We start from the raw sequence: 14,542 nt of genomic DNA, 5'->3' as shown, positions 1-14,542 counted from the left end.
TATTTTTTTTTAGAAGAGAGAGCATTTGAAAATGAGTCTGAGGGATTGCTAGAGGTGGTCTACATTTCAACATTATTTACTGAGGATTGCAGAGACTGAAAAGTAAATAGTACTTGTGCAATTGTGTGACTGTTGTAATTATACCAGTGTGTGTTTGTTTGTAGGGGGAATTTGTTGTGCCTAAGCGGGCCTATGGGTAAAAAACATTATGGATCATAAAACCGCTTTTACTGCTTGTTTTAGTTTATTTAGTCACTTCAGTCTCAGATGAGTGTAAAAGTGCATGAATGGGCTTTTCACCAGTTTGAAGGTGTTCAACAATATCTGCTATGATAATCACCTTCATTCCATCAGATTAGCATTGAATATTCTTGTAGTTTGCAGTGTAGCTTGTTGAGAAAACTTTCACTCCTGTGGTGGTCTACTACCTTGGCAATGTTTTTCAAAATTTAATCCAAGTTAAATCTCCCCATGATCACAACATTTACGCAACACTACTGATGAGTATCAAAGCAATGCTTAAAATGTGAACATTGAAAACAGAAAGCAAGATGTCCCTCTCTACTTCTTCCTCAAATTACTCTATCACGTGTTTTGCTTTCACCCTCATTGAAGGTGCCTTATAATTAGTGACTTATAATAAATCTGCTTTTTGAAATGTTACCTTTCCTTTAGTATGTAATATAGCTTTTTGTGCATGTAAAATGTCTGCAAAGTTACAAAGCACATGGTCCATGCAAAAGGGAGTTATTCTCTCAACAGACAACACTCTAGGCCACTGCTAACCTGCTAGCTAATGTTATGGAGTTGAAATTGTTTTGCTAATCAGCTGCGGGCCCACTTTTACCTACAATTGTGTAGAATTATGCTGATTGTTTGTAGTTCTTAGTATCATGAATAGTGATCAAGTGTGGAGATGGATTTATTTTTACAAACGGTAATTTTATGTCTGCAATCCACGCTAGTGCTCGGCTAACTTGCTATGTAATGTTATTGTTTTGGTAAGGGTTTACTATTCAGCCGTGGGCCGACTTTTACCTAAAACTGTGTAACAAAATTGTCAATCTCAATAGATTTATATAATTATATAATTGCAAGCTGTAATGTAACGGCCACTATGCATGGCTAACTTGCTCACTAACTCTCTAATACAACTGCTAATGCCCAACGGGAGTAAGCCTCTTTTCTCGGTTCATATCTTGGGCAAAAAAGTTCGGCTACACCCATTCCAGCAAAAGATGATTAACTTAGATGCACAACATGTCTTTTACTTGAAGCTTAGTTAGGTTCACAATAATCAACAGTGTACTTGTAAGAAAACTGCAAAATTAAAACTTACCCCTGTGAAACATACTGTTCAGCTTGTTCTTCCAAACTTTCATTATCAGACTTGGACTCAATCTGGTATGGCAAAAACTATGCCATTGTTAATATACACTCACCTAAAGGATTATTAGGAACACCTGTTCAATTTCTCATTAATGCAATTATGTAATCAACCAATCACATGGCAGTTGCTTCAATGCATTTAGGGGTGTGGTCCTGGTCAAGACAATCTCCTGAACTCCAAACTGAAAGTCAGAATGGGAAAGAAAGGTGATTTAAGCAATTTTGAGCGTGGCATGGTTGTTGGTGCCAGACGGGCCGATCTGAGTATTTCACAATCTGCTCAGTTACTGGGATTTTCACGCACAACCATTTCTATGGTTTACAAAGAATGGTGTGAAAAGGGAAAAACATCCAGTATGCGGCAGTCCTGTGGGCGAAAATGCCTTGTTGATGCTAGAGGTCAGAGGAGAATGGGCTGACTGATTCAAGCTGATAGAAGAGCAACTTTGCCTGAAATAACCACTCGTTACAACCGAGGTATGCAGCAAAGCATTTGTGAAGCCACAACACGCACAACCTTGAGGCGGATGGGCTACAACAGCAGAAGACCCCACCGGGTACCACTCATCTCCACTACAAATAGGAAAAAGAGGCTACAATTTTGAGAGCTCACCAAAATTGGACAGTTGAAGACTGGAAAAATGTTGCCTGGTCTGATGAGTCTTGATTTCTGTTGAGACATTCAGATGGTAGAGTCAGAATTTGGCGTAAACAGAATGAGAACATGGATCCATCATGCCTTGTTACCACTGTGCAGGCTGGTGGTGGTGGTGTCATGGTGTGGGGGATGTTTTCTTGGCACACTTTAGGCCCCTTAGTGCCAATTGGGCATCATTTAAATGCCACGGCCTACCTGATCATTGTTTCTGACCATGTCCATCCCTTTATGGCCACCATGTACCCATCCTCTGATGGCTACTTCCAGCAGGATAATGCACCATGTCACAAAGCTCGAATCATTTCAAATTGGTTTCTTGAACATGACAATGAGTTCACTGTAATAAAATGGCCCCCACAGTCACCAGATCTCAACCCAATAGAGCATCTTTGGGATGTGGTGGAACGGGAGCTTCGTGCCCTGGATGTGCATCCCACAAATCTCCATCAACTGCAAGATGATATCCTATCAATATGGGCCAACATTTCTATAGAATGCTTTCAGCACCTTGTTGAATCAATGCCACGTAGAATTAAGGCAGTTCTGAAGGCGAAAGGGGGTCAAACACAGTATTAGTATGGTGTTCCTAATAATCCTTTAGGTGAGTGTAGTTACAATAGCGTTTACAGCTGTTAAGGAAGCATAAAACTTAGTTATGGTAAGGGACATTACATTTCCGCACGCGCTACGTGGTTGACCAATCACAACAGACTAGGCCAGCTGACCAAACATAGCAAACTGGGCTTTTCGGAAAGGGGGGCTTTAAAGAGACAGGACATAAATCAGAGCATTTGAGCCAGAGGATGAAAATAGGTTTAGCAGAAATGTCCACTATGAGAAAAATAAAGTGTTTTTTGAACATTAAAACATGTAAACCTATTCTAGTAGAACCCCAAAATAAAATCATGAACTAAATTAGCATAATATGGGCTCTTTAACATGAGTGTGATCATGTTAGTTGTAAATCACTTACTAACCTATTCTGTGTAAAGTTATACCCAATTTTACACCTTCATTAACATGACAACCCTGAAATGACCGTACAATTGACAATGTTGCTTTTTAACAACTTCACAGCTCATGTTATTATACACAATTTTTAACAGAATAATGAATGTAAGTGAATTTTCAACAATTATAAGCTTCACATTAATGTCTTAAAAACCTCAAATTGGCCCCATTTATTTCTATTTTAAGAGCCTCACTGTACCCTCGATTTATTTTTGTTTGTTTAAAGAAAAGGAATGACGAATGCTGGTAATTGACCTTAACTAGTATTAAACCTGGAATATCACTTTAAGATGTGTTTTGGGCAAAGTGTTTTTACACCTGGTTGTAATGTGCTTCTCTTTTGACCACTTGTGTTCATATTTCAAGGGGAGGGTTTCTGATTGCATGACAATGTACAGCAATCACAACCACATGGGCCCTATTTTAAGAGGACTATACCTGGAGTGCAGTGCGATACGTCATACTTGCAAAGTGGGCATGGCCAAGCACAAAGCGTTATGTCAACATCTATGTCCTATTATATATGTCAAGCAATGATGATATGAATGAAGACAGCCCAGTCATAAGAACTTGGTAGTGTAAATGGGCTGTTTGCAATGCATCCCCTGCTCTGGGATTGTATTGTTGCCTGTGCTGCTCCAGACCACAGTGTATGTGTTGTAGTATATGTTGTCTATCAGCCTCTCTGGGACTCTTGGCTTTCGTCCTGCTCGCTCATGTCTCACCTGCTAGAAATTTCCTTTTCTTCTCTATTATTGTTAATTGTTTTGTAATTGTGGCAGGGCGGGGCCGGGTTGTGATCATACACACCCGTCCTTATCAGGCTAATCAAGCCTCCGAGAGGGATAAAGGCCAACTGCGGAGGATTGTGCGGGAGAGAGAGATAGTTTATGGACATGTCCGTCATGTGTGTTTGTGTCTTTTAAGTTTATCATTCAAATATTATTTATATTGACAAGCCGGTTCTCGCCTCCTCCTTTCCATTGACTGCTTTACAGTAATATATATTTTTTATACAGGTATCTTTCTCTGTTTAATGTTTTATGTTAATTTTTGCACCATTTCATTAACATACAATACACCCACAGATTGCATTTGCCCCATTTTCTTTTGAAGAAAATGTCAGAGGTGCTGTGTGTTGTGGGTGTTGCTATGCATACAAAATTAATGCGTTTCAAGTTAACTTCGTTCACTACGGTCTGGCCTGTTAATAGCACCTATATTATCAAAGAAGGTAGATTAGTTTCTTATTTGGATCATAAACTATGGAACATTCTTCCTAGCATTGTTCAGGTCTCAGACACATTCTCTCAGTTGAAGTCTAGAGTAAGGACACATCTTTTCACCTAATATATCATCAACTCATTATTAGGCTGCATTAGTCAGGTATGCCAGAACCAGAAACACTTCTCATATTCTATAATTCTGCTTAACCTCAGGATACATATTCTTAGGTTACCAGAGCCTGCCAGATCCAACTCCAGTCCTGCCTGATGTCCAGCCAGATATCTTCTTAAGTCTACTATGTGGACTTCACAGAGGATGAACTGATGCCAGCTACAACCGTAAGACATGGGATACTTTGCTGGCCACTGCCTGAAGCTTAGACTTAGGATGGACATCACGGGAAATTAACTGCCACAAGCTCTCTAGTTGAACAGCAGTGCACCTCACTGACCTCTGTCTGCATCACCTTGGTCAAAGGATGGAATGCACTCTTAAAATGGAATACATCGACAATAAATGAATTACCAACTAAAGACTTAATCAGCCAAGTAACAAAGGACAAAGCATCTGTGTACACTTCTGCAGTTAATTCAGGATAGACATCAAATATTTAGTCATTAAACTTACAGTTCATACAAACTTTTTGTTTAAATATTAGCTCCTAAAATTTAATTAGTTTACAAATATTAAACCATGTCTTCAACTACACATAAACAACTAATACTTGCATGCTGTTTAGACAGCTGCAGGACTGGCTCCCACAGTAAGCCTGGTTTTCACCCAAGGTTATTTTTCTCCATTTTACTTACTTATTTAATTATTTAATATAAGGCACAATTTATAATTTTATTTACAATTTATAATTTTTCAAACCACAAAATTATGACTCCAAGACATTACATATATTTTAGCTTATTTTTCTGTTAAAACATACTTTTCTGCTGCTTTGAAATTAGGTGTGTTGTGAAATGAGCTATACAAATAAAAATGACTTGACTATTTTTTAATTAAACAAAACACACAAATTAAAAAGCCAGATCAGCTTATACAAAGTAAGAGAGCAATGACACACACACATACATATATAAAAATACATATATATGCATACATACATATATACATACACACACACACATGCACATACATACACACACACACACACACACACACACACAAACATATATGAGGAAAAAAAAAAGCAAAAAAACAAACAAACAAAAGAGAACAACTAAATATTTAGATGTATAGATATAGTAGTGTATACAGGTACAGTGTTAAGTTTAGACAATAGGTTAATTTAGTGTGATATAATAGAAATCATTACTATTAATACAATTTTTCTGGTGATGTTGTGGAGAGAGAAAAAAATATATTATATAAACTCACTGAGTGATAGATAGGTATCAGGACAATTTTAAACAATCATAGTAATATTAATAATAGTTGTAGTAGTAGTAATAATGATAATAATAACTATAATAGTAGTAGTAGCAGTAGCAGTAAGAGTATTAGTAATAATAATAACAATAATAATAGTAGTAGTAGTAGTAGTAATAATAATATCATCTCAGTTTTCTAAGATTTTAGACCAGTAAATAAAATGATTGCAGATATACACAATTCTCTAGGTCTGGGAGATGCTTCACTACCGCCGGTGAGCACAACCAACAGACCCCCACCCCCCCCGACATAGACACTTATCCCACCTCCGATCCACCTGCCACCCCCCAAACCCAACCTCCGTACCAGCGGTTAAGCCTCTGTGCTCCGCTGTGTCTTCCTCCACAAAGGTTTCTTGGGTACCACGACAGGCACCTCTAAACCAAGCTCAACCGGTTTGGTTGACCAAAACAGATGACCAAAAATCATTGTTTGATTGTTCTTTTTATATTGTGGTGTGCACCAAATAGCTCCCCAGTGAGAAATGCCACATACAACCCAGATAGCATTCCGACACAGTATATTCATATTTTTTTATTATTAAATGAGGGTTGTGGTCTTGTTATGGTCAAACTCTGAATAGACCATGATGGGTTAAAATCTCCTCATATTAGCTGGCCTCATTTATGCCAATCTTTCAGCCCTGCTTCATTCCTCATGTACAAATTACCTGTAAAGTGTCATCAACCACAGCCCTAGTGAGTGGGAACAGCCCTTGACACAATGCCCTCTACCTCACTATCTCAATTATTCACAACCCCACCTGATAAAGAGAAAATACATTAAAAATGAATTTAACTGACTGACGGGGTTTCCTTATTCAGTCAAACTGCCACAATGGCTCTACCCTCTCATCCTTTCCACCCAACACCTCGATAAAACCCTCTTTTCTTCTGTCTCTAGTTACCCTCTTTCATTTGCTCTTCGATCCCGGGCCACCGGGGAACACATGCGCCTTTGTTCACTGAATTGGTTTTCTGATGTTTCTCCTTTTTGCTTTACTCTCTGCTCATCTTTTCTTTGGAGAAAGCCTGATTAATATCAGTCGTAAAGCATTGCCCCTATCAGCCATTAGTGCGCAGAGTCACTGAGCTTAATACCCAAAATATTACAGTCACAGCGTTACGGGATTCCAGCACTGAGTATGAAAAGCATGAATTTATGCATTTTTAAATGAAAGCAGAATAACTCAAGTGGCTTGCTAATGAGACTTGCTGTGTTCTGAACTTGTACTGATGTGAAACATTGATGTATCATGTATGATTTGTGTTCAAAATTAGCTTAAGACATGAGTGCAAACAGTACTATATTTTGTCCTTCAAGATTACAAGGTTAGGTAAATGCAATTATGCCAAAGCTTACGAAATGTTAGTTAAGTTGAATGTCTAAAATCAGTTTGTAAGAATGAGAGGATCATTGAGCAGTGACTAAAAAGTGAGGGAAGTAAATGCTAACATGGAGCCAACAGCTTAGCAGAAAACTGCTTATACAACATGATTACATTAGTACTCGACGAGTTGCTTCCAAATGTTTATGTACCCCGAAATCAAACCAACACAATCTCACAGAGAAATCGCACAGATTCGTATGAGTTGGCTATATCGGCTATGTGAGTTGGGTTATACAAATTTGTATGGATTTTTCAACAGCCAATCAGGTGACTCTCCCTCATCTCCTTCTAAAACGCAAGAATTATTTTCTTCCGTCTTATAAACCATAAACTTTACACTTCAAATTGTCCTTACAGACTCTATCAAACCCATTCTGCCAAATGACCCCCAATAAGACACTTTTGCATCAATTAAAATCTGTTTACCTTTTCCTGTGGTGCTACTGATAGCTTGTTACACGAGCAGCCTCAAAGATATAGGTTCTTGTCCCATACAAACCAGGAAGTAATCACATTCATATAAACAATGGTGAGCCTGATTCAGAGGTTGCATTTTCACTCGAAAATTAAATTTTTACTCCATTGATGGTTAAGTTAGAGTTGAGTTTTTGGTTCAAAACTTTCAGTCTTCGCACTCCCCATGCCAAAACGTTTTGATAGTTGAGATGGTTAAATTAATACCTTTCCAGTGCTTAGTGCAGGGAGCTTATAATTAGTTCTGGTTTTAAGAGCATAATCTCCTGACTTCATCCAGATCTTATCACCCTCACACACAAACACACTCACACAATCACACACTGATCCACTACTACTACTCATGGAAATTATGATTGCGTGTGTGTGTGTGTGTGTGTGTGTGTGTGTGTGTGTGTGTGTGTGTGTGTGTTTAAATCCCTGTCAATCTGAACAGATTTAAAAGTTGGTCTCAGCAATAAACACTTATACCACTGTAGAGAGAGAGAGAGAGACAGAGAGGGAGATATTAGTCGCAGACAAACATTAATGTTCAGAATAGTCCATTTTACTACAGCACTATTTTTGCAGTATGCAGTAAGTGTACTTTATGTGCAAGGTTGGGAGGGTTGCTTTTTTAACGTATTCCACTACAGATTACAGGATATACAATATGTACCCTGCAAGCCTCGATCATTCTATGTAGCATCCTCGCCAATACAGTATACAAAGTGAATATCGGAGTGCACAGCCTTATCACGTTTGGTGGTTCTGACGATGGGGATGACGCCTTGTCCCCCAAGGCATATCTAGTGACTCAGTCTGATGACTCACCGCTTTATTTCAAGTCAGCACCAGGGTGATAACCCCGCCCCCGTGGTTTTCTTGCTTTGTCCATTTTTTTTAAATAAGCCAATTTTTGGGAGTTATCAGCCTATTGGTGTGCATGTAAATGGACTCATTGGAGTCACATTCCCCTTTTCACTCATAACAGTGTGATAGCACTCTCTGTCCGCTCTTATGAATTTAAGACATCATAAAATGTGTTTCACCGCTGCAAGCTCCTCAGATGGCAACTTGTATGTGGATAAATGCTTTAAACTGTATAGACTAAATTAATATATACTAAATGAAACAATAATGCAAATAAAATGCAAAGTAATCTCATCAGTAATCAGAATACTTTTTGAATGTAACTTTATTCTAATAACCAACTATTTAAATTGTAGCTGTAATCGAATTCATTTACTTATAAGCTACCGTTAAATGTGTTCTGTTACACCCCAAACCTGTTTATGCAGTTTGCTAATTATTTAAGAATGAAATACCTAAACAACCTACACAATGTTCAAGGCAAAATTAAAACATTTTTTTTAGATTACTGGATGTCATTCACTGAACTAAACAATCAACATAAGGTCATGTGACAATAAAGCATACTACTGTTTGAATTGTTTGAACACCACGTACTGTTTAACATACAGTCAGGGTTGGGAGGGTTACTTTTGAAATGTATTCTACCACAGATTACAGAAAACTGAATGCTGTAAAATGTCATTTGTAACATATTTCGTTAGATTACTCAAGGTCAGTAACGGATTCTAAATACTTTTGATTACTTTTTCAGCACTGGTAGATTTTAGACTGGTAGAAAATACAAAATACACATGTAAAAAATAAATTTTCTGAAAAACCTAAATATCTCTTGTTTCTAAAACAAGATCAATAAAAATGTATCTTGTTTTAAGGATTTTTTTATATTTTTACAGGAAAACAATACCAAATGTATTATCAAGAATATGATTTTTGCCCTAATATCAAAGGTCTTACATTTAAATTTATGCGTTTGGCAGACGCTTTTATACAAAGCGACTTACAGTGCACTTATTACAGGGACAATCCCCCTGGAGCAACCTGGAGTTAAGTGCCTTGCTCAAGGACACAATGGTGGTGGCTGTAGGGATCCAACCAGTGACTTTCTGATTACCAGATTACCAGTTATGTGCTCTAGACCACTAAGCACTAGGCCATTAAATGGCTAGAAATAGCATTTTAGCTTAGCATAAAGCTAACAATTTACACAAGGTTTCTTTCTATTTCTTCTGCTACAAACTTACTTCAAACTTCTCTGTCTGCTCGTATAAATGTAGTACATCATATGAAAGTGTTTCACTGCTGTTCAAATGCACTTTGGATCACATCATTTATAGGTATAAATGTTTTCCATCTGAAAGGACTAAATATTAAATGAAACAAATGACAATAAAATGCAAAGTAATCTCTTCAGTAATCCAAATACATTTTTAATGTAACTGTATTCTAAATACCAATAATTTAAGTTGTAACTGTTATGGAATACAGTTACTTATATTTTGTATTTTAAATATGTAATCCAATTACATGCATTCCGTTACTCCCCAACACTGTATTCAGTATGCAGTAAGCTATATTACTCCATTCCGAACACTGCCAGAGAAAGTGAAATACAGAGACATTGACACCAAATAAAGCTGAATATATCAGCTGCAGTAGTTTTAAATGCATATAAAAACACATTTAACATTACCACTTTTAAGTAGCAGTAAATAAACCTAGACAAATAAGACCCAAAACTCAGCAACTACTTATTAATTACAAACTGGATACCACTGGCTTTGTGGAATACTGTATCATTTAATTGAAAAACTAATGATACCGATTTCACTAACTTCTAATTAGAAACAGCACAAATGTTATCATTGTTTCACTGATGCATGCAAACACACACAAAGGCCACACACATCCACACTCTCACGGAATCAAGCACACACACACATAAAACCCAAATGTTGCATCTCTCTGTAGCATTTGTGAATATTTTCTGGGTATCAGTGGCATGTCTTCACAGATAGAGTCAAACACAGCGCTTCACAATGAGGAATCTGATAATACAGTCATATCTCCACAATGTCTCCATGTTTACACAATCATAACAATGTGAGATTTTATTCCCACAACACACATACAATCACACAGTGAGAATATCACACGTTTTAACATAGAGAAAACATTGTGGAACCTAAAAAAAAAAATCCCAGACTCCAGTATGAAATTTTTTTAATATCGATGTTGGCCTTAGCAAACAAAACTAGTAAAGAAACACATACATTAACACATACATTTGATCTCATAGTACTCATTCTATAGATGAAAACAAAACAAATTCAAGTCAATACAGGCATCACCTCGACAGATGTGCAAAACGTACTGCCACAAGCATTTTGGCATTCTAGCTAGAAAGGCAGCCAACACTTTCAATTAAAGATGTGTCTGTTAGCAGGTAATAACTTAGATTTATAGTTTGGGTTAAGGAATTAATGTATTTGTATTGGATAATATATATAAGGGCACAGAGTTCTCTCAGCTTACATATAAGTCTTGCAATTAATTCTAAGAAGAATTTATTCTCAGCGAGCTACTTGATGGCAATGCATATGATTTATTTGATTTGTCTAGACACTTTAGCGCTTTCCCAAGGCAAAAGTATGTGTGTGTTTGAATGGATTCGTCACCTTCTTTGTCGATGTGTGTGATCTGTATTAACTTACAGTCAGGGTGAGAGGTGAGCTCTGCCGTGAAGCAATAAAAGCAAAATTAAATCATAAATACAGTGCTACAACAGCACACTGTCAGCTTTAATAAATGATATCAATGATAGCCACGGAAACCAAACAGAGCTTGATGTAGTACATGACGAAAAACAGCTAAATATTTATCTGGCTATTTCTCAGTCTTTTACTATTAAAAGAGTTTAGACAGCTAACCAGGTTGTCAGATTGTCAAACCATGTGCACATTAAGGAAAAGTATGTCTGTAGAGTTTATTTTTCCAGTGGCAGACGGGACACTCATCTTTTTAAATAGTCCAAACATAGGATGCAAAGTGAACATAAGTGGGACATTCTCAAGAAACAGTACCATTTGTGCCTGGACATTTTTGAAAACATTACAGCATAACTTTCAAGACATCATACTTTACTGGCCATTTAATGTGAGTCTGGAAAGTTAAAATAACTATCTCTCTGTTTAAGAGTATCACTAGATGAGAAAAATAAGAAGTGAAGTGTCAGTGTGATTTATTGGCCGTCATGTTCGATGACCTCTTAATATATTGAGAGTATATGTGTGTTAGTGTTACACAATGGGATTTTTCATAAATCTCTGATGTATAAATGCACAGGTGAGTGCCTATCTGATTTACTCATGAGCTAATAAATAAGGAATACAACACATTCATGACAGTCTTGATCGATTCTCTATCTCAATAAAACACGCACCTAGCCTCAGTGGGTGGTTTGGCCAAGAGCTCATAGCTCATTCTTGCTTAAAGTGAAAGTCATATCATGAGTGTTTTGATGGGGCCATATCATGAAACATCTAATTTTGAGTTCAATATGCATTGCAAAAATACGCTGACCTTCCAAATTCAAAACTTGTTTATTGAAAGTGAGCTGCAAAGACACATGCTCACCCTCATTTACAGGACAACAACGTGCATTCTGTATTCAGTGGTTTGGCCGAGCCGCAAAAGAAGATAATATTATTTTACATGATTAGAGTTACAACAAGCGTAATATACGAAGGACATTCACCAAACCTTACGTTGTTCTTGACTGTGTGTAGCACCTGCTGCTCTGCATATCCAAAAGTATGCCAACCAAGCAGCTGGAGTTTACCCTTACCAAAGTCAGTCCGCTTTTCAGTCTGATCTTAAAGGAACACTACAGAGGATTCTCATTTAATTATTCCTTAGAAATGAACAAAATAGCATTATTGGGCTACTCTGGTAAGACTACAATAATGATTTTACATTCAGAGTTGTTGGGTTCAAAATGGCGGTAAAATTCAAGCTTCAGTCTTTCATGCTTGCTTGTTTACACCATGTCCGTAAACGAAGACAAGGTCCAGCTATGATATGCTATTAATTTGAATAGAGTGGCTCTTGGTGTAGCTAGTCAGACCTTCTCTGATATGTTAATCATAATTTTTGTCCTGACACAAAGTGACAAGTGACAGCCCCTTTTGTTGGTTGCTTGGCCTTTAGCACTGTCCCGGTCAGGCCCGCCCACATTAGTCTGAAATCAAATATAGTCTCACTGGCTATGATTGTTGTGTTGCACAGCATAAGGACGTGGTGTAAGAGTTAGATAGATGGTGAATAAATAAATAATTACAGCTTTTTGTCCAAAAAAACTTTGAGTAACATTACAGATAAAAGCCCCTTTCCACTGGCAGTACTAAAGACCCGTTTAGGTACTTTTCCCTGGGACTAGTACTTTTTGTCACTTTCACACCTAAGAAAATGTAAGCGCAGCGTAGTTCTAGCGGGAAGACTAGCAGCTGTACATCATCGCACCATTAGCTGGGTAATTCCCAGCCAGCCATTGCTTTATAAGTCTGCTCCCAATCTATCACATTACTGTTTCAGTGTGCTAACACGGCAACCTCCACCACCTCACCACCACCAGTTGAGTCCCGTTCTGCACGGGGGTAGGCTCTCGCCCCTGCCTCCTACCTCCTGCAGGATATGACGGTTCCGAGAACAACTTCTTCGGACCGCCAGACGGGGCCTACGCCAAAGAGAGACATTACTTTTCTGTTTTATATTCATCAAATAAATGTCATCTTAAATCTCACTCAAGTCTGCAAGTCTTCCTGATAGAAATATAGTTCCTCTTAGCCGTTTTTGGGGAATGTTTAGCTCCTACTCTGGAGTAGATGGGGTGCTGCAGCCTGTGATTGGTCAAAAAGCTATGATGCATAATGCATTGAGAAAGGAGAGGAGTCCATATCCTCCATTTGTTAACAACTAGCTCCTAGCATGCTACTCAGAGGATTGCGCTAATTTTACAATTACGTTAACAGATATAAAATAAAACCAACAAAGTATACAAACACTTTGAGATTTCATCACATCTCACTATGGCTGCGGCATGGACAGCTCTCGCGCCCAGTTTAAACTTTAACCTGAAGACACAGACTGCGTCTGAAAATGGGAAAATGCTGCTCTCGGGGGCTGAGCTAAGATGAAATAAGATGCTATTTAAACTGTTCAGATACGAGTTTCCTTTAGAGTTCCATTCATCCACAAACGCTTTCATTTAAACCATTAACTGATTAGGCGCTGACCCACGTTTTCAGATGCAGACAAACCTTTATTTGCATTCATACAAACGGACGATTACGTTTGTATGAATGCGTAAATGATGTAGATGGCCTGCTACTGCAATAGTTTTGTAAGTCATTGAACATATTTTGCTGTGGTCTCAAAAAAGTTTAACCAGCAGATGTCCTCAGTGCTTCTCTCATCACTACTAGTAGTTATAATCTCCACTGCATTTCAGACAAACTATAACCGTCATTTCCCCCGCAATTTCAAACGAGGCAAGACAAAGTTGTTGACATTAGTGCTGGATACATTAGGTACTTTTATTCTACCCGCTAGCATTAGTATTACATTATATCTCATACTTCTCACCATTCATTCTGAGGCTAAACCCAACTGATTTCCAAATGCCTTTTTTTTAAGGCATTTTTGAATAGGGGGTTTGACTCTATCGTTCATCAGCTGCAAAATATCATTCTGAACATGATCCCAACTATATAGTTCCTCTGTGTCGTTATTGTTATAGTTGTGGTGTGGACTCTACAGAGTAGTAACACTTTTAAAACTTTATCGCTACAGTTATCATTATAGTTAAATTTCTTGGTGCGAACAGCCCTTAACTATGAACTCAGCGTCCTCCTTCAGTGTTGTTGATTTCATTGTTGTTGCTATTGAATTTCATGTTCCAACCACATCAGAAGAATAATGGATGATACTAGATTACGTCACTATGGTGGTAACCTTTAGCATTGCGACTGCAACAAGGGAAAAGTCTCCTTCTCCTTCTGTCTCATTCTCCTCTAGAAAGTTACTAAAGGGAAAGTACCAGG

Source organism: Xyrauchen texanus, chromosome 45, assembly GCF_025860055.1.
Source record: "Xyrauchen texanus isolate HMW12.3.18 chromosome 45, RBS_HiC_50CHRs, whole genome shotgun sequence".
Lineage (NCBI taxonomy): Eukaryota > Metazoa > Chordata > Actinopteri > Cypriniformes > Catostomidae > Xyrauchen > Xyrauchen texanus.
The sequence above is the reverse complement of the archived record's forward strand: the minus strand, read 5'-3'. Positions refer to the sequence as shown.